At 38.2% G+C, this 24097-nt stretch overlaps 1 long non-coding RNA gene across 1 annotated transcript; it reads left to right on the top strand.

The window, feature by feature from the left end:
• The first annotated feature begins 992 nt into the window (after window positions 1–992).
• On the top strand, window positions 993–8656 carry LOC135321046 (uncharacterized). The gene is made up of 3 exons (XR_010380459.1): window positions 993–1196; window positions 6506–6558; window positions 8420–8656. It is a non-coding gene; the product is annotated as an uncharacterized LOC135321046 (long non-coding RNA).
• The last annotated feature ends 15441 nt before the right edge of the window (window positions 8657–24097 follow it).

Here is a 24097-nt window from a genome sequence, read left to right as displayed (position 1 = left end):
CCGAGAAGTTGGGCCTGCATGTGCCCAAGACATGCCCCTTTTGGTAGCTCTTCTTTGTCCAGAGTGATTCTATCCAGGGGTGGGCATATGACCCAAAATGTACCATTCAGGCTATTTATCCTATGTTCAAAAACTGCAGATGAGAGAGAAGCCATAAGAATGTGAGTTTGGCACCAATATCCCTTCCCCCACACACCACACATGCATCACTTACACACACCCCACACATACACACCCCAAACACACACACATCCCTTACACACACCCCATACCCCCCACACCCCCCCACACACACATCCTCTACCAGCTGAGCTGCAGTTGGAAGGAAAGAAGTGGAAACACAGTGAGCTGTAGGGAGGGAGCAGCCTGGTGGTATTTGAGTTCCTGGTTGTGCATGTGTCTAAGGCCAGCTTCTTTTCTGCCATACTTGGACTTGAGCCCAAATCTCCATTTTTGCTTGAGCTGGAGCTTTGTCACCTGCAACCAGAGTGTGAACTTGAACAGCTTTTGTAATTCTTGAGTCCTAGGAGTGATCCACTCTTCTACGGAAGTTATGCAGAATACGAGCAAAACTGCTTGTACCTGGGCCCAGAGAACACATGTGAGAGCATTTCCAGGTGCCACCCAGTGGGTCAGAAGGTTGTGGGTAGAGGTTTTCTTTCTCCTACAATCTCAGTATAGTCAGCACAGCTTTGAAAGTTATTCCAGTGGAAGTGTAAGCAGAGGCTTCTTCATTGGATGGGTTTCTTTGCACTAACCTTTTCCCTTTTTTTCCACAAAGCGTGATCTTGAGTTTCTCAAGCTTATTTTCAGATTCTTCATTTTTAAAATGGAGAGAATATACTATGTTCCACAATGGTTCTATAAGACATAATTAATACACTTGGTTGCAAAAAATACTGACAGATCTTTTAAAAATGTGTGTCACAATACTACGTTGGGGCAGACCTGTCAGCTGTGCCTATCCTTGTATTTTTCAGTGTCTCCACAGCCTTCCCACTTTAAGCCTGTACTGAACATCAAAGTGGGTTTAAGCATAAATACCAATGTCACGTGGTCTGAATGTGTGTCTGCGTGACATATACTTGGAGTCTCCTGCTTCCATAATGTTAAACGTGTCTATGTGAAATCACCTGAAGACACCCTTTTGAGACCACAAAGCAAGTCTCATGAGAGTAATGCCGACACCAATCCAGGTGAGTAATTCATAAGACAATTCCTTCCCTCAAAGCCACAGTCAGACAAATGCTATTTGCTTGTGGAGGATAAATATGCTTGATTATCACGGTCATTGTTGCCCTTGATGGGGCGCCGCTCTGGGTGATCCTTGTGGAAACGACCTCAGGCAACTATCCTGGCTCTTTTGTAGTGTGACCCACATAAGGTCCATACAGAGCACCCCTATTTCCACTGATGAACCACGGGAGCCCAAGTCCCCAGTGCAGTCATTATATTTTGTTGGCACATCTCTAGGCATTCCATCACTTACCCTTTAAACCTTCCAAGAGGAAATCAGAGACCAAAGCTCACACGTAAACCTTGGTGTTGTATTTGAAACATCTCTTGGGGATAGGAGGTAGCATCTCCCACTTTGTCTTTCAGGGATCAGAATGCCTGATAGCTCTCTCAAATCTCCATAACTACTCCTATAATCTCCAGCTCCCAACCCTTTTATACACTCAGTGAAAGTAAGGGTTGAAGAGTTGTCTGTTTCCTAGCCATATATTCCAAGATGTGTGCATCGTGGCCTCACTTTGGAATGGAGCATACGTTGGATCTGAGTGCAGTTTTTTACGTCTTGTGTATTAGTATAACTACTCCTTGACTTGCCCATGGTAGCTTTCTAAATGTGTTTATTTCTAAATGTGTTTATTGAATCAGTTTACTAGTTGAAAACATGAAGTGATAGCAGGCCAGGCCTGAGGGTTTCCCTCAGCTAGGTAATTAGATTAAGACCTCTAAAGAAGACGTAGGAAAAGAAAGGGAAAGAAATGACATAGACTCTGGAGGCTATAATAAAGAAATAAAGAGACTTGCAATAGTCACCAACGTTTGTTTAGCATTTTATAATTTATAAAACATCTAGAATATGCCAGCTCATTTGTTTCATTCTCACAATAATCTGCCAGGAGACATTATTACCTCCATTAAAATTAACTTCATTAGTCTGAGGGAAGTAATGTCCATCAATTCTTTAATCAAATTAGCCTTTCACAGCTAATGTTGGATTTTGCCAAGGTAGTTAATGAGATGTGAATTAAATCCCCTGAATAGAAATAGATTTGTTACTCTCTGGTAAGCTACACAGCAGAGAGTTCAGAACCTTTAAACCTAATGGGACATGTCTTCAGGTTTTGTTCTCCCTGTCCACACAGCTCTTGTACACAACCCAGTTTATAAGGAAATGGGTAATTGTTCAAATAAAAAGGATAATGGCACCCACTGGGCAGATTGTCCCTGTGGAAGATTTGCAATTACTGGGTTTGCTCATGTAAAAGGCCCTGTGTAAGCAGCCACAAGTAAGGATGCCCAACTGACAGAAGGGACTGATGGACACTGCTTTACCTTTATGGCTGAACAGCTTTGGAAATTTGATTGTCTTGGCATTAACTTTACCCATGTTCAAAGTCAGAGTTGTGGCTGAGATTCTTTCAGTTGAACTCAAAAGATAATGTTGATATTGAGAGCCTGAAAATAAATGTTACTGGTGACACAGAGAACATCGCCCAGTGAAATCTAGTGTCATTCCATTCACGGGGGGAAGACAGGGTCCTGAAAAGAAGAAACCTAGTCACAGAATTGGAGCCTATGGAGCTACTGAGGGTGGATGTGGGGGTGTAAGTCATTAAGGACCATCAAGATACATATCATATGAGAACGTTTAATTGTTGCTATCTTACTTCTCTGAATATGACACCATTTTTTTCATTATAGTAAGAATATTTAATGTGAGATCTACCCTCTTAACTACAGTATTGTCAACCACAGGGGCAATGCAATGAGCAGATCTCCAGAACTATTCATCTTGTGTAATTGAAAGTTTATGCCCGTTGAACAGCTGCTCTTCATCTCCTCCTCCTTCAAGCCCCTGGCAACCACCATTCTGTTCTCTGTTTCTATGAGTTTTGGAATCATGCAATATTTGTCCTTCTGTGACTGACTTATTCCACTTGGTAAAATGTCCTTTAGGTTCATCCATTTCATCGCATAATGACAGGATTTCCTTCTTTTTATGGCCAAATAGTAGTCTATTGTATGCGTACACCATGTTTTTTTTTTTTCAATCCATTTATCCACCCATGGACATTTAGGTTATTTCTATACTTTAGCTATTGTAAACTATGCTTTATTGAACATGGGAGTGCTGATATCTCTTCAGATTCCTGGTTTCAATTATTATTTCAATTATTTATATACCCAATAGGGGATTGCTGATTATCTAGTAACACTTAAAATGTTTGAGGGGCTTCCATACTGTTTTCCATAGCAGCAGAATCATTTTACATTCCCACCAACAGTATAGAAGAGTTCAAATTTATTCACATCCTTGTTAATACTTGTTATCTATTTTAGTTTTGATAATAACTATTCTAATAGGTATGAGGTGATACTTCATTGTGATTTGGATTTGCATTTCCTTGATGATTAGTGATAATGAGCATCTTTTCATATATCTATTGGCCATTTGTATGTTTTCTCTGGGGAAATGACTATTCTTGTCCTTTGCCCATTTCTCAACTGGTTATTTAAATGTTTGCTACTGAGTTGTAGGAGTTTCTTAGATGTATGGAGCCCCACTTTTCTATTTTTGCTTTTGTTGCCTGTGCTCTTGGTGTCATATCTAAAAAGTCATTGCCAAGGCCAATGTCCAGAAGATTTTCCCCTGCGATTTCTTCTAGGAGTTCTATAGATTCAGGACTTATGTTTAAGTCTTTAATCTATTTGAGCTGATTTTTGTGTGTGGTGTAAGATAAGCAACTAATTTCATTCTTTTATGAGTGGATATCCAGTTTTCCCAGCACCATTTGTTGAAGAGACTATCCTATCCCCATTGTGTGCTCTTAGTATCCCTATTGAAGATCAATTGATCATTTATGTGTGAGTTTATCTCTGGGCTCTCTGTTCTTTTCCATTGATCTAGATATCTGAAGACACCATCAATTTAAAAATTCGTTATGATTTTGTTTGCTTTTTTATCACTTACACATTTTATTGTATGCATATTTAGATTTTTTAGACTTTCCTTTGGTCTCAGGTGGGTTTGCTTAGTGTTCCCTTTTTGTATTTAAAACAAAGAAGGGTCATTGATGGATGCTTTATTCAGCTGATAGACATCAGGAGCAGTTAATGGCCCAAGTAAATCCACCCGTCTTCAAGTCTGTACATTTATTATCAGGGCTTCCTGCTAACAGAAGAGTTCAAGTTGTTCAAGGAACAGGTTGGGGGTGGAGATCAGGTCAGGATAAGGATGGGAGGAAGCTGAGGTGCCTGTCTCAGCTTCTCCTGGAGCAGTAGGGCTGCCAGAAGCTGCAGAAGCCAAGGCAATAGCAGGATACCATCATTTGTGAAACGCATCCCAATTCCAGAGATTTAAAATGTGGGAAATCATTCATACTGGCGTCGATACATTGAAAAAGTCCTCTAAGACCTTTCTAAATTAGCATAGTACCTGATTTAACCAATATCTTACTATAGATAAAATAGATTAAAAGTTTATACTGTAAAGCACAGTAAATATCTTGTAGTAACCTATAATGAAAGAGAATATGAAAACAAATATACATCTGTATATGTATAACTGAACTATTGTGCTGTACACCAGAAATAGACACAATATTATAAACTGACTATCCTTTAATTTAAAAGAAGAGTATTTTAAAGAAACCTATTTTATAGCTTTCAAGTACATACGAAACTGATTGTATAGGAAAAGACCCTTAGGGACCTGCTTTATGGATAGAAAAGAGTTGATAATTATATTGGTGTGTATGTAAATAGTGCTTTAAAACAGTTCTTCCAAGCAGCCCAGGTGCTTATTATGCCATCTCTTCATCACAGTGTGCCTTCCAGGTATGTCTCTGTGTCCTCCTGGCCTTCTCCTCTAACTCCTATCTTTTCTATATACACAATTTCTATCTTAGGGATACACAGGCTTACTCTATCTGTGAAAATAAATTAATATTTAATTAAAAGTATTTAACATATCACTGATACCCAGATACATTAATAAATGCATAGAAGGCCAAACATTTGAGGAGGACACTTCCATTAAGTCAGTAGTATCAAACTCGACAAGAGATTGCCAAAGAAAGTACAACACTGTTTAGGTTGAACGTTGCTGTGGAATAAATATTTCTGCCCTCCACCCAAGTGCTCATTTTGAAACCCTAATACTCATTGTGATACTATTTGGAGGAAGGGTCTTTGGGAGGTTTAGATCAGGTTTAGATAAGCTCAGGAGGGTGCTGCTTCCACAGTGGGATTAGTGCCCTTATGTAAAGGAGAAGAGATGAGAGCCCCCCCAATCCTGTCTCTGCTCTGTAAGGATACAGTGAGAAGGCAGCCCTCTGCAAACCAGGGAACGGGCTCTCATCAGACACTGAATCTGCCAGCAGCTTGATTTGGGGCTTCTCAGCCTACAGTAAATAAATAAATATATTTATTTTAATAAATAAACATTTAATGTTTAAACTACCCAGTCTATGATATTTGCAGCCTTAACTGCTTAAGACAAGTGTGATCAACTTGGAGAAAGCTCAGGAAAACAAAGAATTAAGAAGAATAAAACTATGGTAAAAGAATAAAATACATGTAATATTAATTTACAGAAGGGAAGGAAGTTAAAGGAGTGATTTAATAAGCATTTAAAGAACTGCTATGTATAACTAATAAAGAATGTCCTTGGTCTAAAAGGAAATAAGAAGACAAGGTGAATGAGGAATTTAATTTAGATATTAAGCAGCATGTCCTGACAGTGAGATTTTAAAGAACAGGAATTAAGAATTCTCTACCTATTTATGTATTTATTTATTTATTTACTCATTCATTTATTCCTTTATTGGTAGGAGTTGAAAGTGGAAGAGGGACCAGAGAAGTATCATGTAGTTCTTTTAAAGGCTGCCTTGAAATCTGGTATTCCTGAAATCTGATATTCAAGGAAATTTCTACTGCCTTGATAGTCTGGATTCTCTTTGTGAATTTATCAACTCTCTCATTATCCTAAGAAGTCTATTACCAGGTGCTTGGCAAACTGGTTTCTCAATAAAGTTTTAGAGAAGGAGGATATAAAGAGTGGATAAATTAATTATTACAAGTAATTCAGTGGCACAAGATTATATTCATACAAAATTTAGTTTGTCTTTTCAAATTTCTAACTCCAAATAACAATAGTAAATAGTAAATAATCACACGACTGATTTGGGGCTATGACAGTAATAATTTAGAGATCTCTTTCTCCTTCTTACTTCCCTCCCTTTTTTTTTTCCTTCTTGTTTTCTTTTCACAGATGTTTATTGAGCAGTTTGTCAGTCAGGGTCTAATCAGAGCAGAAACTACATGGTAAGTTGAACAAAGAGAATTTAAAAAAAGAATTATTAACTATAACAGGGGATTGGAGTGATGAGAATTGACTAACACAAAGCAAAGAGAACTCAAAACAGCATAGGAATCATGGATAGGAGGGGCAGCAGCACCCCAAGGGTTGAGACAGAGCATCCAGGGCGATGCCTCCGGGACGGGACTAAGATCCAGACCTTGTTGGAAAGTGTGCAGCTGTGGCTTGCCGGGTGGCAGACAAGTCACTATGGTACCATGCCAGCAGGACTGGCTGGAAATCTGCCTCTAAGTTGCCAGAGGAAGCTGTCCCATGGGGTGTCCCAAACTTCAGAAGTCGCCAGAAAGCCACCTGAAGAGAGGCCAGGGAAGCTGCTCACAGGGAGGTGTCTCATTCCACCGCAGGACTCCTGCGGAAGTGCTGAGGGAAAGTACCCACACTGGGCCCCACCAGCCGCCACATGACACGGGAGCCAGGAACTGGAGAGGTCAGTTTTGCTGCGGTTTCTGGGTGTGGAGCAGCTGTGTGTGCTGCGGGGGCTGGACAGTAGGAAAGCCGTGGGCTGCAGGACTCTGACAAGAGAAGTGCAGCATACCAGGAGGAGAAGCCTCTTCCTCCTCCAGTGTCTGTTCAGCACCTTCTATCAACAAAGCTTAACACTGTGCCAAGTGGCCAAGGAGAACTATTTGCAGGGTCCGTCTTGTAATCTCAGAACAGACACTGAAGGGTAGACTTGGAGCTGAAAGGCAACAAATGGATAGCTGACATCGTGCCTGCAGTGTGCGAGGTTCTAGGCATATAGCAGTGAGAGTGGAGAGAGATAATCACAATTAAGAGTAAACTTAAAGTTGTGCTGAATTTTCCTTTTCTCTGAAGGAAAAATATGTGTACCATGAGAGATTGTTTAGAGGGGTCTTGAATGGACTTGCTTCTGCTCAGGGCATCCTTAAGAATACCACAAGTTGTTCAATAAAATGTGTAACCATGTTTAGAAAAAAAGGAGCTAAAGTGAGTCTTAACAATCAAAAACCAACAAAAACAAAACACAAAACAATAAGGAAATCAAGTAATTTATGAATTATTATGATCTATACAAAATCAAATGGAATTCTGTTACAAAAAATGCAATCTTCCTGAGAAGGGGTGGTTGGAAGATAAACATCAACTGTCACTTACGCTTGGTTGGAGAAAATCTGAACTATAAAGTTTCTGTGACCTAGAGTTATTGAAAGTATATGGAATAGAATGATCTTGGTCCAGAGTAAGGGCCATACCACTCAATGGCTATTGTAGTCATTTGATTATAGAGGTTTTCTTGTGGAAGGATATTACACAGATACAGTCTGTCCCGAAGAGGTCAATTGAAATGCTGTGGTGACTCGGGAAATGTAGCAATGAGAATGTTGCTGACCAAACTGAGCCAGCTGTGTTTTTCTGAAAAGAAGCAATTGTGAAGTGACCTCACTGTCATCTATAGCATCATGGAGAAGCAGAAATATTCCAAGGACAGCTGAGCTTCTGGTGGAACTGGACATGTTTACCAAAGTTAACTCAGGCACAAACTTAAAAGTCATTTCTTATGGTAGAAAAGGAAAAATGAAGGCTAAAGGCAGAGAAACAACAGTCCTACACATGGAATGGATGCTTATATTTATCTTATAAGATCTTCCATTTAATAAGAAAACAAACATTGTTTTCATTTTATTAAGACCATTGCACAAAATGATCAATCTACTTTTATGTATAAAATAGTGGAGTCCAGTTCAGAAAAAGAATAATTATGTTAAAAGTAATTCAATAAATATTCCAAGAAGTACACTTGCCTAATACATCATGTGCTGAAAGCAATGTTTTTTTTTTTTCTAGCAATACAGAAAGAGAGCGTTTGAACCTTTGCTCCACAATCAACTTACATCCTCTAGCTTAGACAATCTCATGACCACCTCATCAGGAAAGGTATTAATCCATGGGTGAAGTTATATGACATAGGGATTTGCTTTGAAATAATAAAAATTACAAAGATAGGTGAAATAATATTGGAAAATTTTTGGTAATTCATGAAATCTGAAGCAATTGTTACATAAGAATGGATGCAGTGGAACAATGGTTATTATTCACTTTACTGTATGTTTTGAAATTTTTTCATCTTAAAAAGTTTTCCAAAGGAAGTGTATAAATGAATATCCATTACAGCATCTTTATAATAACAATTTGGAATAAAGATACTTAGTGATGGTCTATTTGATTTTGAGGAAATTTAGTCAAGGAAGGGGAGGGTATAGCTCAGTGGTAGAGTACATGCCTAGCATGCATAAGGTCCTGGGATCGATCCTCCATTAAAGATAAACAAATAATAAATACAGGCATATGTAGAATAGATAAACAAGATTATACTGTATAGCCCAGGGAAATATATACAAGATCTTGTGGTAGCTCACAGCAAAAAAGAATGTGACAATGAATATATGTATGTTCATGTACAACTGAAAAATTGTGCTCTACCCAGGAAATTGACACACTGTAAACTGGCAATAACTCAATTAAAAAAAAATGTTAAAAAAAATAATAATAAATAAATAAATACCTAATTACCTCCCCCCAAATAAAAGTAAAAAATAAACAAACAAACAAATAAATAAACAAAGCAAAGGGCATTAAAAAAGAAATGTAGTCAAGAGGACCTGGGGTCTCAGTGGAGGAAAAAATATAAGGATAGATTTTTAAAAATCAAGTTTTCTTTTATTCTTTCAATCACTAATAATGCAAATCCTGGTGCTAAATAGGAGAATTAAGACAAGTATAAAAAGCATGAAAAAACAATCAACATTATTAGCTGTCAGGGAAATGCAGATTAAAACCTCAATCAGGCATCAACCTATCAGATTAACTACAGTAAAAGACGTGACAACACCAAATGCTGATAAGGATGTGAAGACATTAAATAAGTGCTACATTGCTGTTGCTGGGGATGTAAAGTGGTACAGCCACTCTGGAAACAGTTGGGCAACTCCTTTTAAAACTAAATAAGCATTACCATATGGCCTAGCAAACACACTATCCCCCTCAAATTAAAATTTGTGTTCATACAAAAATCTATAAGTTAACATTGATAGTAGTTTTATTAATAAAAGCTCAAAACTGGAAGCAGCCCAGATGTCCTTCCGTGGGCGAATGGTCAGCTAAACTGTGGTAAATCCAAACCATGGAATATGACTTAGTGATGGAAAACAATGAACTATTGAGACGCACAACACCTAGGATGAATCTCCAAGAAATTAAAAGTGAAAAAAAAAAAGCTAATTCTAAAATATCATATTCTATATGATTTCACTTATGTAACATTTTTGAAATAACAATTTTAGGAATGGAGAACAGACTAGTGGTTACCTGGGATTAGAGACTGGGAGGGATAGTAGAACGGAGGTGGGCATGGTTATAACAGAACCACATGATGGATCCTTGTGGTGATGGAACTGTTCTGCATCTTAACTGTGGTGGCAGATATATGAACCTACACAGGTGATACAATTGTATGTAGAACTAAATATTTATACGCACACATATACACAAATAAGCACAGGGAAAACTGTAGAAATATGAATAAGGTTGGTGGATTGCATCAATGTTACTAACCTGCTTATGATATTTTAATACAGTTTTACAAGATGTTACCATTGGAGGAAAACAGGTAATGGGGAATTTGACATCTCCATATTATTTTTTTCCAACTGAATGAGAATCTAAAATTATCTCAGTGAAAAAAATAAGAGTAAAAATAACTAAAAGTTCAAAGACTACCTTTCTAATCTACCCAGAGCCTTGGTGGATGTTCTTTCTGACTTCTTTTTTCACTTGGAATTATAAAAAGGCTGAAATCTCCCTATTAATAATAGGAAGTAGTTGTTTACCTTGTTATCTAGGGATGCCACCCACTAGTTAAATGGGTTGGTTTTCTAATGCGTAAATGGATGTAATATCCTTCTTACAGGGCTGTTGTTAGTGTTAAAAATATAGCTTAGGTGCCTGATACATAGTAGCCATTTGAAAAATCCCTGTTCACATTGGAGGTAATTTTTTTTTAATTTGTAGATTTTTTTAGGACCCCTGTCTTCCACTCTTGCTCTCCCTTTTGTCTATGGGAATGTTCTTATATGTTTAATTTTCTTATGTGTTTGTGTGTCCCCTAAATGAAAAATATTTATATATAGTAAAATCTCTGGTTAAGAAAATAAAAGCTCTGAGAGAAAGCTTAAAACTAATGGTCAAAAGGAGATATTGGATTATCTGTGATTTTCAATTATCTATCCTCTTCCTGGCCTAGTGTAACATATGAAATCAAGAATTACCAGCATTGAAATTAATGGTGATTTAAAGTGCTGAATGATTAGGTCATTGAAGATGAATATAATTTCTCACAGTGGTCTCTCATCAGTTCTCACTATCACCAAGGATGACTGCTGATTTAAACATGTAAAAGTACCCAGTGAGAGCTTATTCTGGACTTGTAATGAGAATTTATGAAAACCCAGTATTGTGCTATCAATAATTTTGTGTTTCCAGGTCCATCTACTTCCATGAAGCAGACAATGAGCATTTTTTGAAGGTCAAGTGAGAAAAATTACTCTTTTAAAAAGCAAGGAAAGTTTTTTCTACTTCAGTAATGGTGCTGTAGATTGCAGTAGGTAAAACTGGCCACAGAAAGCAATGGGGAGAGCTGGGTATAATATCCTTTCCACTTCACCTCCACCACCACCACCACCACACACACACACACAAAAGGTCTGAGAGTACCAAAGAGCACAAGATGCAGCTGAAACTTTCAGCAAAAAAAGAAGCCCAGTGAGGTTAGTCTTATATACTTCACAGTAGTTTTCCCCTTGAGGTATTTGTTAACTTATAAGATTTGTGGAGCCAAAACACTGAGAAAGCAAATATAAAGTGACAGCTAAGAGTCTGAAAAGATTAGAAGAGCTTAAACTGCCTTACGAAGTTGAGGAGACAAAAATTAGAAATCAAGAGAAAAGGTCCTAGTAAACAATTAGAATTCCAATCAGTTTTGCAAAAGGTTTATACCTCAGAAATAAAGGTGGACCAGAAATAAACAAGCCTTCATAAAGATGAAAACTAATCTCCAAACATCTCAGTCCTTGCGTGCAGTAAAGGCAACCTGTCCATAATCTGACTGCCCACCAAAAAGAAAAGGAAAACTCTCAAGAGAACCTCGGAAAGAGTCTCAAATTATTGTCACAATTTTTAACAGGTGACCCAGATGTTGAGATCATCAGACACAGACTTTAAAAGAGATCAATATTTTCAAGAAAATAGATGATGAGATAGACAATTTAACCAGAGAAATACTAACATATAATAAGAAATTAAGAACTCAGGAGGTGAGTTAAGAGCAGATGAGACAGTGAAAGAGAGGATAGTGAATTGGAAGATAAAACAATATAAAATGTTCAGACTGGAGCACAGAAAGAATAAAGGATTAAAAAATACTGAAAAGTGTATAAGAGACATCTGGAACACAATAAAAAGGTCTAATATCTGTGTAGAAATGTTAGAGAAGAGAAGAGAGCAAATGAGGCTAAAGCTATTATGGCCAAAATATTGGCCAAGAATTTTTCCAAGAATGTCAGAACTTAAGCCACAGATTAAAAGACACGCCACCAAACCTGAGCAGGATTAAAAACAAAGACAAAAACTTATCAGCAGCCAATAGCTAAGAGTCAAAGACCAAGAGAAATTGTAAAAGCAGACAGAGAACAGAGGACCCATTATTTTTAAAGGAGGAAAAATAAATTGGAGAGTGACTTCTTAAAAAAAATGGGAGAGAATGGAATGATATTTTTAAGTGCTAAAAGAAAGTAACTGTCAAGCTAGAATTCTTCACCTCGTGAAAAATAGCTTTTTTAAAAAGGCAAAATAAATACATCTTCAGGCAGACAAAAAAATTAGAGAATCTGTCACCAGTGGACCTGAATTAGAAGAATACTAAAGAGAGTTTTTGAGGCAGAAGAAAACATTAAAATAAAGATAGAAATGAGAAACAATGGAAAGAGCAAATATGTGTCATAATTTAAATGAATAATAATGTTTTGTGGGATTTAAAATGTACATGAAAATATAATACAACAATAGCACAAATGATGGGACAATAATAAGTGAAATTAATGTGTTGAAGTTTCTTGCATCCTTTGAGAAATTTATATAATACTCTAATAGGTAAAGGATGCATTTTGTAATCTCTAGGGCACATTAAGAGTAAAACAAAGAATAACATGCAAAAAGAGGGGAAAATGGAATAACAAAATTTTTGATTAATCAAAAAAGAAGCTACATAAGACATTGGAGCAAATGGAAATCAAATAATAAATTGGCATATTTAAACACAAATATATCAGTAACCACTGGAAATGTGAATATCCTTTTTTCATTTCACTTGAGTATATTAAAGATTCTTGAGTGTAACCACTAAAAATATAGTGAAAGAATGTAAAACGAACAACAAAAAGATTAATTCAAAATGGTGGGAAGGGGAAATAAAAATAAAAGGAATGTAGAACATGTGGAACAAATGTAAAAAATTAGAAGAGGTACACTTAGGCACAAATATATCAAAAGTGACATTAAATACAGAATATTCCAGTTAAAAGATAGATTGTCTGACAGCTTATGAATTTAAAAAAAAAAGCCCACTTATGAGACATACAAGAGACCCACCCTAAATATGAGGATACGGAAAGCTTGAAAGTAAAACAACTGTGTTTCAGTTACTGTTTATTCAGTGAAGCAGAACCACTGTGAGAGACAGGTTTGAGGGATTTTCATAGGAATTAGAACTTACACAATTACTGTGGGAGTCGAGACAGAATTCTATGAAAGGAAGTTACTTCCGTGTGTGGTGGTGACTTAGGTCTCTGGGCTCAGCAGGGCAGGCACCTGGGGAGAAAAGCAGCGTGTGAAGCTGGGAAAAGGGAATACCGAGTGGAATCACGCATGTTCAGTAGAACCCTTGAATGTACGTGTGGCCCGCAGGAGAGGCTGGCCCTCTTCACCAGAGATGAACACGCATGCCTGGTTCAGGACTTGGAGAAGCTGAAGGACATCTGGCAGACGCTGCAGGAGCGTCAGTCCTGGCCGGTGATCCATATAACAAGTGAGCCAGCAGATTGGTGTCGAGGCACATAATTTCTGCTTCACTTCTGCTTCCAAATCTCATGGAAATTTCTTCTATGGCTAACCCTAACCCGGAGCCAATTCTGAGAAACACAAATCAGGTCCCATGGTAACCTGGTGCCCACCCTCAAATGTTCAGCCTCTTCTAGGGCCTGTAGCAAGCCGGAAGCTGTTGCTCATTAGAAGAGTTAAGTACAGAGGGTGGGATAGCTTGCTTCAAAATCCTAAAGGTTGGTCCTGTGATTGACTTACAGAGAAAGAGCCTGCAAAAATTCCATATGCATTCCTCTCTGCCACCAACACATCAGGTGTCACTGAATCTTTGTCACGGGACTCGAGGGGCAGAAGAGCCTGCACCGCAGCCTGGGCGAGTCACAGAGCCTTTTCACTGCAGACCCCACTTAAAACCTGGCAAACTTTTAGGGTACTTGGTAAATAGGTCAGAAGAGCATACTCAAATTGGTTATATATTGCCTCAAAAATCCAAAGAAGCTCACTAAGTGTTGTACCCCTTTCCTAGTGGTGAGATGGTCCAGAAGCCACAGCCTATCTATCACCTTGGAAGGAATGTCTTGTCATACCCCCACTCACTGAACCTCTATAAATGTCACCAAGGTGGCAGGGCCCTGAATGTTTGGGGGATTTATTACCTACCTGCTGGTACACATGTGTCCTACCAAGGTGTCTAAACTAGTTGCTCCTTCCTGCTCACCAGATCTAATCAGCACATAATCATCAATGTAAAGGACCAGTGTGATGTCCCATCTAAATGTAGAGGTGACCAATTTCCCTGCAGACTATGTTATGAGACAGGGTGAAAGAAATGATACACTCACTGAGGCAAAAAAGTGAAGGTCTATCGTGAGCTCTGAACTGAAAGAAAACTGCTTCTGTTGTTCTTGACCGAAAGATACAGAGAACGAAGCATTAGCCAGATCAATAGCTGTGCCCCAGGTGCCAGGGTTGTCCTGATTTACTCCAGCAGTGAGACCACATCTGGAACAACAGCTGCAGTTGAAGCCAACATCCAATTAAGTTTAAGATAATCCACTGTCTTCAAGATCTGTCGGTCATCTGCACTGGCCAGATAGGTAAGTTGAAGGGGAATGTGATACAAATCACTATCACTGTCATTCAAGTGTTTGATAGTGTTGCAAATCTCTCAGATCCCTCTGGCAGTGCAGCATTGCTCTGAGTATTACAGTTTCAGTATGAAGAGGCAATTTTAGTGGCTTCCACTTTATTACTATTATAATATTATTATCTATCTGTCTCTATCTAAATATCTTTCCCTATCTATCTATCTATCTGTCTGTCTATCTATCTATCTATCTATCTATCTATCTATCTATCTATCTCTGTCTGTCTGTTATCATTATAGCCCTCATTTCATGAGCCAAAGAACCATTGTGGGGATTCTGACAGCTGCTGACTGTGCCTACCCCAATGATGCATTCTAGAACTAGAAAAATAATCATAGAACAAATTTGGTGATCCACGGGACTGATGGTGAGATCCATCCAAGCCAAAGTCCCTTGATTACTCATCAACTGCGAGCTCCTACTCTAGCTGCCAAATCACAGTGGCATTTGGGTCTATGTGAATTACAGTCATTTCTCTGGAAGGAGTCAGCAGTTTTCCAAGCATGGTCATCAGTCTGGTAAACAACTGCATGTCCCTTTGAGGAAGGCCAGAAGAAGATTTATAGTATAAAATTTTGGCTGTGTTGCAAGGTCCTTTCTCACAGAGGCCCAACCTCCCCTTCTTTCAAGGGGCCCTAGTTTTGTGAACTGTTTTGGGTCTAGGAATTGGTTGCAAGAATGCAACTCTCTGCTGTGGTGACTTAAGTTAGATTTCTCTTCACCAGACCTGGAATTTTCCACTTCAGCAGAACCTACTCATATGTCCCAGCCCAAATTTTCTAGATTCACTCCTTACCAATCAAAGCTCTAACTTTAAAATATGAGACCATGTGAGATTTGAATTCAGTTTGTGCTGATATTCAACCATCCATAGGGTTAGACTCTGGGTGTATTTTTCAGAAATCATAGCCCTGTGGCTATTGGAGGTAAGAGTTTTTTCAGGGCAGTCATAAAATCTTTCTGGTCACTTACTTGAACTTTGATCTAGGAATTTAACACCTTGAACTCATCAGTGTCTTTCCTCAAGTTCTCCGGTGTACATAAAAGCAACCCACCAATCCCATTATACTTCTTACTTTCACTACTTTATGAAAGCAACTATCTGGTCACCCAAAGCCTTACTTTCTATAAGCACTTAATTACAGGAATCCATAAGTGATCATTTGAATGACTGTTTGCTATAACATGCCATGTGCCACCAGTATCCTCCTTACCACTGGGCAATGTGATCATTAATGTCTTTAAACTTAGTCAAATCAGAGAACCAATTCCAGATAAGCCAGAAGCAAGTCAGAGAACCTACCTAGAGTTATGTTCTAGAACTTCTTCTGGTACCAATTTTTGTACCACTTAGGGGAGAATGGCCATATTGAGAGGTAAGAAATAAAGGATTTATTATAGGAATTAGAATGAACACTATGTAAGAGCTCATGAAAAAGCCAGTGGAAGACCTCTGCATCTGGAAATGAGTGTAAAGTCACTGCAAGTCAGATATGAAAAAGAACTTATGGACATGAAGCAGGGGAGAGGAAGGACACACTGGAACCCATGAGGACAAATTGAAATCTGCACCTATTTCTCATCATTTCCAATCTGACAGTATGACTGACGGAGAAGAAGCTTACACCTGTCATCATGGGGAGTCACATGCACTGGTCCAGGACTCAGAAACTGGAGGAAGAAATCTAGCAGCAGCTGGCAGTCCAGCTACTTTCCTATACCAAAAGGTGAGCCACGGATCAGTGACCATATGCACGAACTCTAAAGCAGCTTATCCTGTTCACCAACTTTCAGAATGTTATGTCAGCTGATTCACTGTCTCTTTCCCAATCTCATATAAATTTCTCCTGTTGCCAGCACAGCACCATGCAAGGGAAGGAATTAGGGATCTATGGTCTCAGCTGAGCTAAATACAATCTCAACACAGATAGTTTGGAAACAGAGATGGTTGTTGAAGAAGGGAAATTCAAGGTGGTAAGACTTGTTAAGATACTTTAATAATTGAAAATAAAAGTTATAAGAACCTATAATTATTAGTGATAAGAATAGGAAAGAAAGGACACCCAGACAATATATTATAAAGAAAATACCCAAAAGTTTGCTTGAGAATGTAATGAAAAAGAGAAAAAGGAAGAAAGGCTTCAGCCTATTAATTAGGAGACTGGAAGAATGATATGACCAGAGAAAGAATAATGGTAGGGAGTAGAAGGAAGAGAGAGAGGAGGGGAGAGTTACAGGAAATTGTATTTACTGGTAGAGGTGACCTGTAGGCAGGTAGAACCATAAAACTAAATAAAGTTGCAAAGTAAATGGCTCTGAGATGATTAATATATTAATTACCTAAATTTCTTTTTTTTTATTGAGTTATAGTCATTTTACAATGTGTCAATTTCCAGTGTAGAGCACAATTTTTCAGTTATACATGAACATACATATATTCATTGTCACATTCTTCTTCACTGTATATATTTGTATATATTTGATCTTGTATATAAGATCTTGTATATATTTCCCTGTGCTATACAGTATAATCTTGTTTATCTATTCTATACATGCCTGTCAGTATCTACAAATTTCAAACTCACAGTCTGTCCCTTCTCACCCCCCCTAAATTTCTTGACCTATATTTAAAACCATATTCTCAGCCTATAGAGCAAAGAACATAAACACAAAAATGGTATACCTTTCTTTGGATAAAAATACAGATGTAGACATACAGATAAGTGTGCAGATATTTACTATATGTCCAATGAGATTATCTTGAGAATTACATTAAATTTGCTTTAAACCACTATTCCCATCCAAAGGAAATTCTACTGTACTCTCCAGGATTTCTTCAAATTCCAGGGAGTTCACGTTCGCATTGTCAGGCCTTGCTCCAATTACCTGTTCTTTCTGAATTCGTCATCTCACACATGCCTCAGATCCACTTGCTGTTCTCTCCACTTCATTGGTCCATTCATGAGATACAGCTTGCCATCCTTAATTTCCCCACTAGTAGTTTTTGTATCTAGAGATTTAGCTTAAGCTTGGAATGACAGAGGAAAGGTACTTAGCAATATTGAACGGTCATGTGGCCAGCCTCACCCCTGGAAATTCCTCAGTACCTGGTATTGCTCTGGAGGTCCCTCCTGCCATTATGATGATCAACTCCTCCTTCCCTTCAGTACCCTCCTTACCCTCATTTTCTGCTCTATATCTTCAAATTCCTCTTCACTTGGCATTTGTAGAACATTTTATTTCCCTCTTATTTGTCTCCTTCCAAATCACAATCTAGAGGCCTCATATTTCATTGCCAAACAGGTTGATCAAGGCATCTGACCAAGCAAAAAGCCATCTTTTCCCCTAAGGGAAAATGAAGCCACTGAAATTAATTACGGCTTAAACAGCAAATGTCAGGTAATGTATAGACAGGTACAGATAGATGATACATAGATGATAGAAAAGAGAAAGGGAGGAATAAAGAAATAAAGGAGGGAGGGAAGGAAGGTAGAAGAGAAGGAAGGAAAGAAGAAAGAAAGGAAAAAGAGCTTTCTTGCCACGTGTTTCTCTCACCACTACCTTTTTTCTTAAATATAGAATTCGGTTTTTCTCCCTTTCAGAAAATGTCAGTACTGATAAGCATAAATCGTAAGCCTTTATAAACAAGCCAAATAAGGAAACTTGCTCTAGAAACAGGTCTGCAATTTTGCAGCTGATTTCCTTGAAATGGGGCAAAGGTCTGCTTCATCATTCCTGCCTACAGAAAGGCACAAGATGGTGTGAAGGAATTTAAGAGTAAAAAGGCTCTCAGGGTAAACCCCTGGGTCTTGTATTCCAAAGAAAAGGAAACAGAGTTTCTACAAGAACATATGTTCTTTTAAGCAGAACTTGCTGAGGCCTTAATGGCAAATATAATATGTATCTGGTGATGGTGAAGGCGGTTATTCTAGAAAGGAATACAATATTATTAATAGGGAAAACCATCATTAAACAAGATGAACAAATAATGGTTATTTTAGATTTGGGCTATTTGGTTATTTTATTTATATATTAAAATTTTAATTTTTAAATTATTTATTTACTTTATTTTTATATTCAGTTTGGTTATTTTTAGATTTAGGTACTCAGTCACTTTCTTGAAAATCATTCAGTCCTAAATACTGTGTCTGGCCCCACTCTACCCACTACATTTTTTCCACGACGCTTCACACACTTCTACAGTAATTAAGGAGACACTTGTTTGCAATCTATAGACACTCTGTTCTTGGTTCTGTTTTATAAATTCTCATACGTTTTCACTCCTTTCTGCCTTTTCATTTACCAGTAATTTAATTCTACTTTAAGATCCAGTCCCATCTCTTCCAAGCAGCCTGCTCAGTTTAATCCAGATTGCTCCATCAGCCCCTTCCCTGAATTCCTACTGTATTTTCACCTGACCCCACACAAGTTGGAAAGTAATTATTCCCTAGGATTTGTTTTTGTTTTAGAGACCCTACAGTGCCCTTCCCTACACACAATGAATGGTCTGTAACTAGATGATTAATCTTAATTAATTGGTTAATAGACTGATTAGTTTCTTAGATTGAGAATGATTTGAGAATGCTCCAAATGTGGAGTAAAGCTTACCCATGACCAACATTAAAAAAGTAGAATTTTCCAGTGAAATTCCATTTTTAACCAGTGTTTTTTCAAGGAGTGACAGTTCAGTTTTTAGGCAGGAAGGATTCTGGAGAAATAATCAAAAAGCCATGCAAACTGTGAAATTCCACAACTTTGTTGACATCTCTATGCTTGGTAGAATGGGCCCTGATTAAATTTATTACCACCATTGTTCTGGAAAGTAACAGTTCTCCCTGCAGCACAAAAAAGGAAAGAGTGTAGGTGGGAGCAGCGTGGTCAGCGTGGTGTAACGGAAAAAGAGGTCAAAGACAGGTTGAGGGAAACAGGTTATTTTTCTAGTTCTGCCACTGATCTGCTCTGTAACCATGAGCACGTGCCCAAACCTTGGGAGCCTGTTTTCCTCTTCTGTCAATGAAAACATGGACATCCACCATCCTCCAAAAACAGCCCCTCTGTAGACAGTGGAAAATGGCTTTGACAATGGACTAGAAAGCCCCTGAGACCTTTAACAGTGGTCATTTCAAACAATGCAAGAAATAATATTCTCTAGGGCCAGGGAGAGGGAAATTATCTAATTTAATAGTGTGAGTTAGTACAGCTAATGCGTCATGGAAAAATTAATCTTTTAAAAATTATGGATTCAGAACTATAAAATATTTGCTACAGTTTCTACAAAAACTACTTTACAATTGTATAGAATTTTACATTTTTTCTTTTCAAAATGAGTCTTGAGAAGCCTTTTACATGAGAGACAGCTAAGTCTTACAGTGAAAAAATATTCAAAACTAGAAGAAGTATGTAATGTCTTGAATAATAAGAGTTTCAGTAGATTTGACTTCAGGTTTTGCTACTTAATGGGAATCTGAATATAATCACACATGATTTTTTTTATGTCTATATTCCCATATGTTAAATGGGAAAGGCATTATGTTTTAGGAGAGACTTAGGGGATCACAAAGTCAAATGTCTACAGGGACCAGAGAGTTAAAGGAAATGGATGATGTGAGATGTGGTAAGTAATAGGGAATGGTGTGGAGTTTGGCACACTAGGGAGGTCAGATCTCATTTAAACCAACTGACTCACATCAGGCAAACAAATTTCTGGCACAATGTTGTGATGTCTTTTGATTTTTCAAACTAATTTATGTGTGAATCTCCAGATTTGGGAGATTTAATTAAAAATTTTTACATCACTGTGAATATCAAGCAAAACATATCTGTGGGTCATCATGTGAACCCTACATCAGCATGTACCTTCAAAAGAATATTAAGAGAAGATCATAACTGATTCTTTCTTCAGGTCCTTGTATTACAAGTACAGAGACTAAAACCACAAGAAAGACCATCTGGCTGGTAAACATTTTATGTATTCAGCAAATACACTAGCTATTATGCTGGAAACTGAAAATACATTTAGAGAATAAGACAGACACATCCCTAATGTAGTGGCAGGGTCTAGCTGGACCAAGGAACCTTTGCTTCCCAGATAGTCAAGATCCTCAACAACCAACTTGGATTCCTTCTGAATGCCTCCCACAGTAGAGTGAATCTGATGTTGTGATGGCCTGGATCAGGCACTCTCAGTCACTGAAATGTTCAGATAATCAGAAATATTCTGCAAAGAAATTTGGGCCACGTTGCAGCCTCTATCTTCACTACTTTATCAAGAAAGTTACGAGTAAGTTGTAGTAGAGAAAATAATATGGCAGTGATGGGAAAGGCTTTCTTTTAGTGCTTGAAAGTAGAAATGGCAGTTGTAATTTAGCTAAGATGGTAATTTCCTAATGGGACATCACTTAGATGTTCTAAGTACATCTATGGGAGATGAAAATTCTTTTGTAAATAAGTATTGTGTTACTGATTGGTGAGTAGTTACTAAGAAAGCAAGATAATTAACGCCTTGACACTCATAGGGTCTTGACCCCTTCCCACTTAACAGCCTTCACTCACTTCACTCTGTTCTCTCTCTCTGGAATGTCTTCCTACACTTTTAAATCCTGCCCATCCTTCAAGGACCGGCTCAATGGTGTCTCTTCAGTGAAGTGGGATGTTGTCTCTTCCTTTAATAAATTTGTATTTATTTCTTGCTCCAGTAACAGACGGTAAGTTTCTTAAGGGCATAGATGAATAGGTGACATTTTGTCTCTTAGATTATGGAGCACAGTCTTCTGTTGTTTAGGATAACAGTATAATCTTAAATTGTGTGTTCACTTAGAAATCTGTTCTACTGGAATTTTATTACAAAAATGACATGCAAACAATACAAAATTAAGACAAGGTCTCTATGGCAGTGTGAAAGGCATACATAGTGCTCCTCTCATTAGCTTAAAATGAATTTTTAAAGCTAGGAAAAAAAAAAAAGGAATAAAAATGTTTGGAGTGGGCGAATGGAAAGGGCCAGGAGAGGAAATCACACTAGCAGATCTATACAAAAAAATTTTGTATGTAGTAGAAAGAAAAGAAAAAATACTAATTGGATATGAGTTGCTTCAATTTAGGCAATTTCAGAAAAAGTCACTTACTCTCTTTGTTGCAGAAGGAGCATTCTTTTGCTTCTCAGTGCTTTTAAATGACTATTCTAACTTTCTCTTCCTCTTGTGAAAATCTACCAGGGTCTACACAAACAGAACTAAGATTGTATTAGGTCCTACTCTAGGTAAGCAAAATATTTGGGTAAAATAGAGAAAATATTGCCCTATCCCTATCTATCATATCACAAGATGCTAACCCCTTCATGACAGCAGAGCAAGACTTACACGATGAATAGACTAGCAGCGCATGGAGAGAGAGGAAGGGGACTGCTGGGAGGAAGCTACTGGAAGAACACACAAAATGACAGAACATATAATTAGCTGTATGAATTGTGAGACACTATTCATGGTCCTGTTTCTCCTAGAAAAATGTAGAAAATTAGATTTTTCAAAAATTTAGGAAAAATCTAAGACAAGGAAAACTTATGAACACAAATTTGCCGAGAGACCTAGACTTACTGTGAAAAATCATACTCCATCTTGTTTATTTCCTTATGAAGTTGGATTAGCTCTGAGGTTAAATTGATGGAAGGGAGGAGAGGACCAGCACCAGTATGTAACTCACAGGTGTGTGAGGGAGTAAAGGACTAATGTAAGACCAAAAGATGGGGAACTTCTAGTAGCTGAGAGAACTGTGACCTTAGGAACCTCCATTGGGGGGGATCTTTGGAGTTCCCTAGGACACTGTAATCATGATGTGCTATTGGAGTCAGAAAGAGAATTAGGCTAACAGAGCCAATGAAGCCATCATAGGGGACGTGAGGGATCTTTAAGACCCCTGGTGCCAGATACAGCTGCAGGTTGGGGCCAGGATAAAACACAGCTTATTTCAGGAGGGCTCTAGGATTCAGCTAGACGTCCTCAGAACACCAAGCCTTTTTTGAAAGACTGTTGGCCTGATGGCCCCTTGAGAACCTTGTATGCCTATCTTAGATCCTCCGTGCCTGTGATCACAGGCAGCACTTTCATCTTCAAAAACTGGATAATGACCTAAACTCTACCTACATTTTGAAGAAAGCGTTTGTAGAAAGAAATAGATTGTAGTCTTCCTCCTAGAGTCTTTGTCTTGCTCCCATTCTCATATTCTTCGGCTCTGAATCAGCCAAGTGTGGTCCAGTGCGTCAACTGAAATAAATACACAGCCGAAAAGTTGGGAGTTATCTTTTATTTGGCTGGAAGACTTGAGCCGGGATGACAGCCTCTCAGATCCCTCTGAGGGACTGCTCCGAGGGGTAGGGGAGGGGCTGGGATGTATAGGAGTTTACAACAAAGACCAGGTAGTTGAAACATTAAAAGATTACTTGTTAAGTGAAGAAAACCAGGCATCTCAAGTTAAAGAATTTAGTGCTTTTCTATGTATGGGAGGGAGAAAACGTTTGGGCTCATTGAATTCATTCCTTTGACAAGCACCCAGCTATCCAGGGCCAGTATCCTGTCCTTTCTTGTTTTGAGTCCCCTCAGGGTGCACCATTGTGAGTGGCTGCAGAGGCTGGGCTGCAGGCTTGTCTTCCCTGGGGGGCGGCAGCGGCGGCTGATGACTTGATGGTTTCAGCATTCTTTGTTTACTGATATGGTTCTCAGTATTTTTCATTAACAAGTATAATAATTTCCATTTAGTGAGTATCTAATATGCATCAGATACTGGTGACAGATACCTTACCTGTCATATTTAATATCTTTTTATCTATCTTACGAAGCTGAAGAAATAGAGGCCCAGAGATAGTAATAAAATCACTCCAGGCTCTACGTTAGTCGGTGGCAAAGGTAGGGTCTGACCATGGGCGTGTTTAGCGCCAAAGCCTGTTCATAAGCTTGGGAAAGGAGTAGGAGTTAAATACAATTTAAATAATTATCACTTTAGTTGGCTAATCTTCAGCTGTACCAACAACATGCCACAAATAGTGGGCAGGCAGCTGGCTTCTAACAAATGCATGGAACTTTCAAATGAAATACAGTTGTTATGCAGATTGTCTGGCTTAGGAACAAAAAGCAAACAAACCCAAGAGCTTTAGCGGGAACTTTGAAGATAAAAAGCGTTTAAAAAGGAACAAATGACTGTTCAAAAATACTATTGAATGAATTTCCAAGAA

Source organism: Camelus dromedarius, chromosome 3 (genome assembly GCF_036321535.1).
Source record: "Camelus dromedarius isolate mCamDro1 chromosome 3, mCamDro1.pat, whole genome shotgun sequence".
Taxonomy (NCBI): domain Eukaryota; kingdom Metazoa; phylum Chordata; class Mammalia; order Artiodactyla; family Camelidae; genus Camelus; species Camelus dromedarius.
The sequence above is the reverse complement of the archived record's forward strand: the minus strand, read 5'-3'. Positions and strand labels throughout refer to the sequence as shown.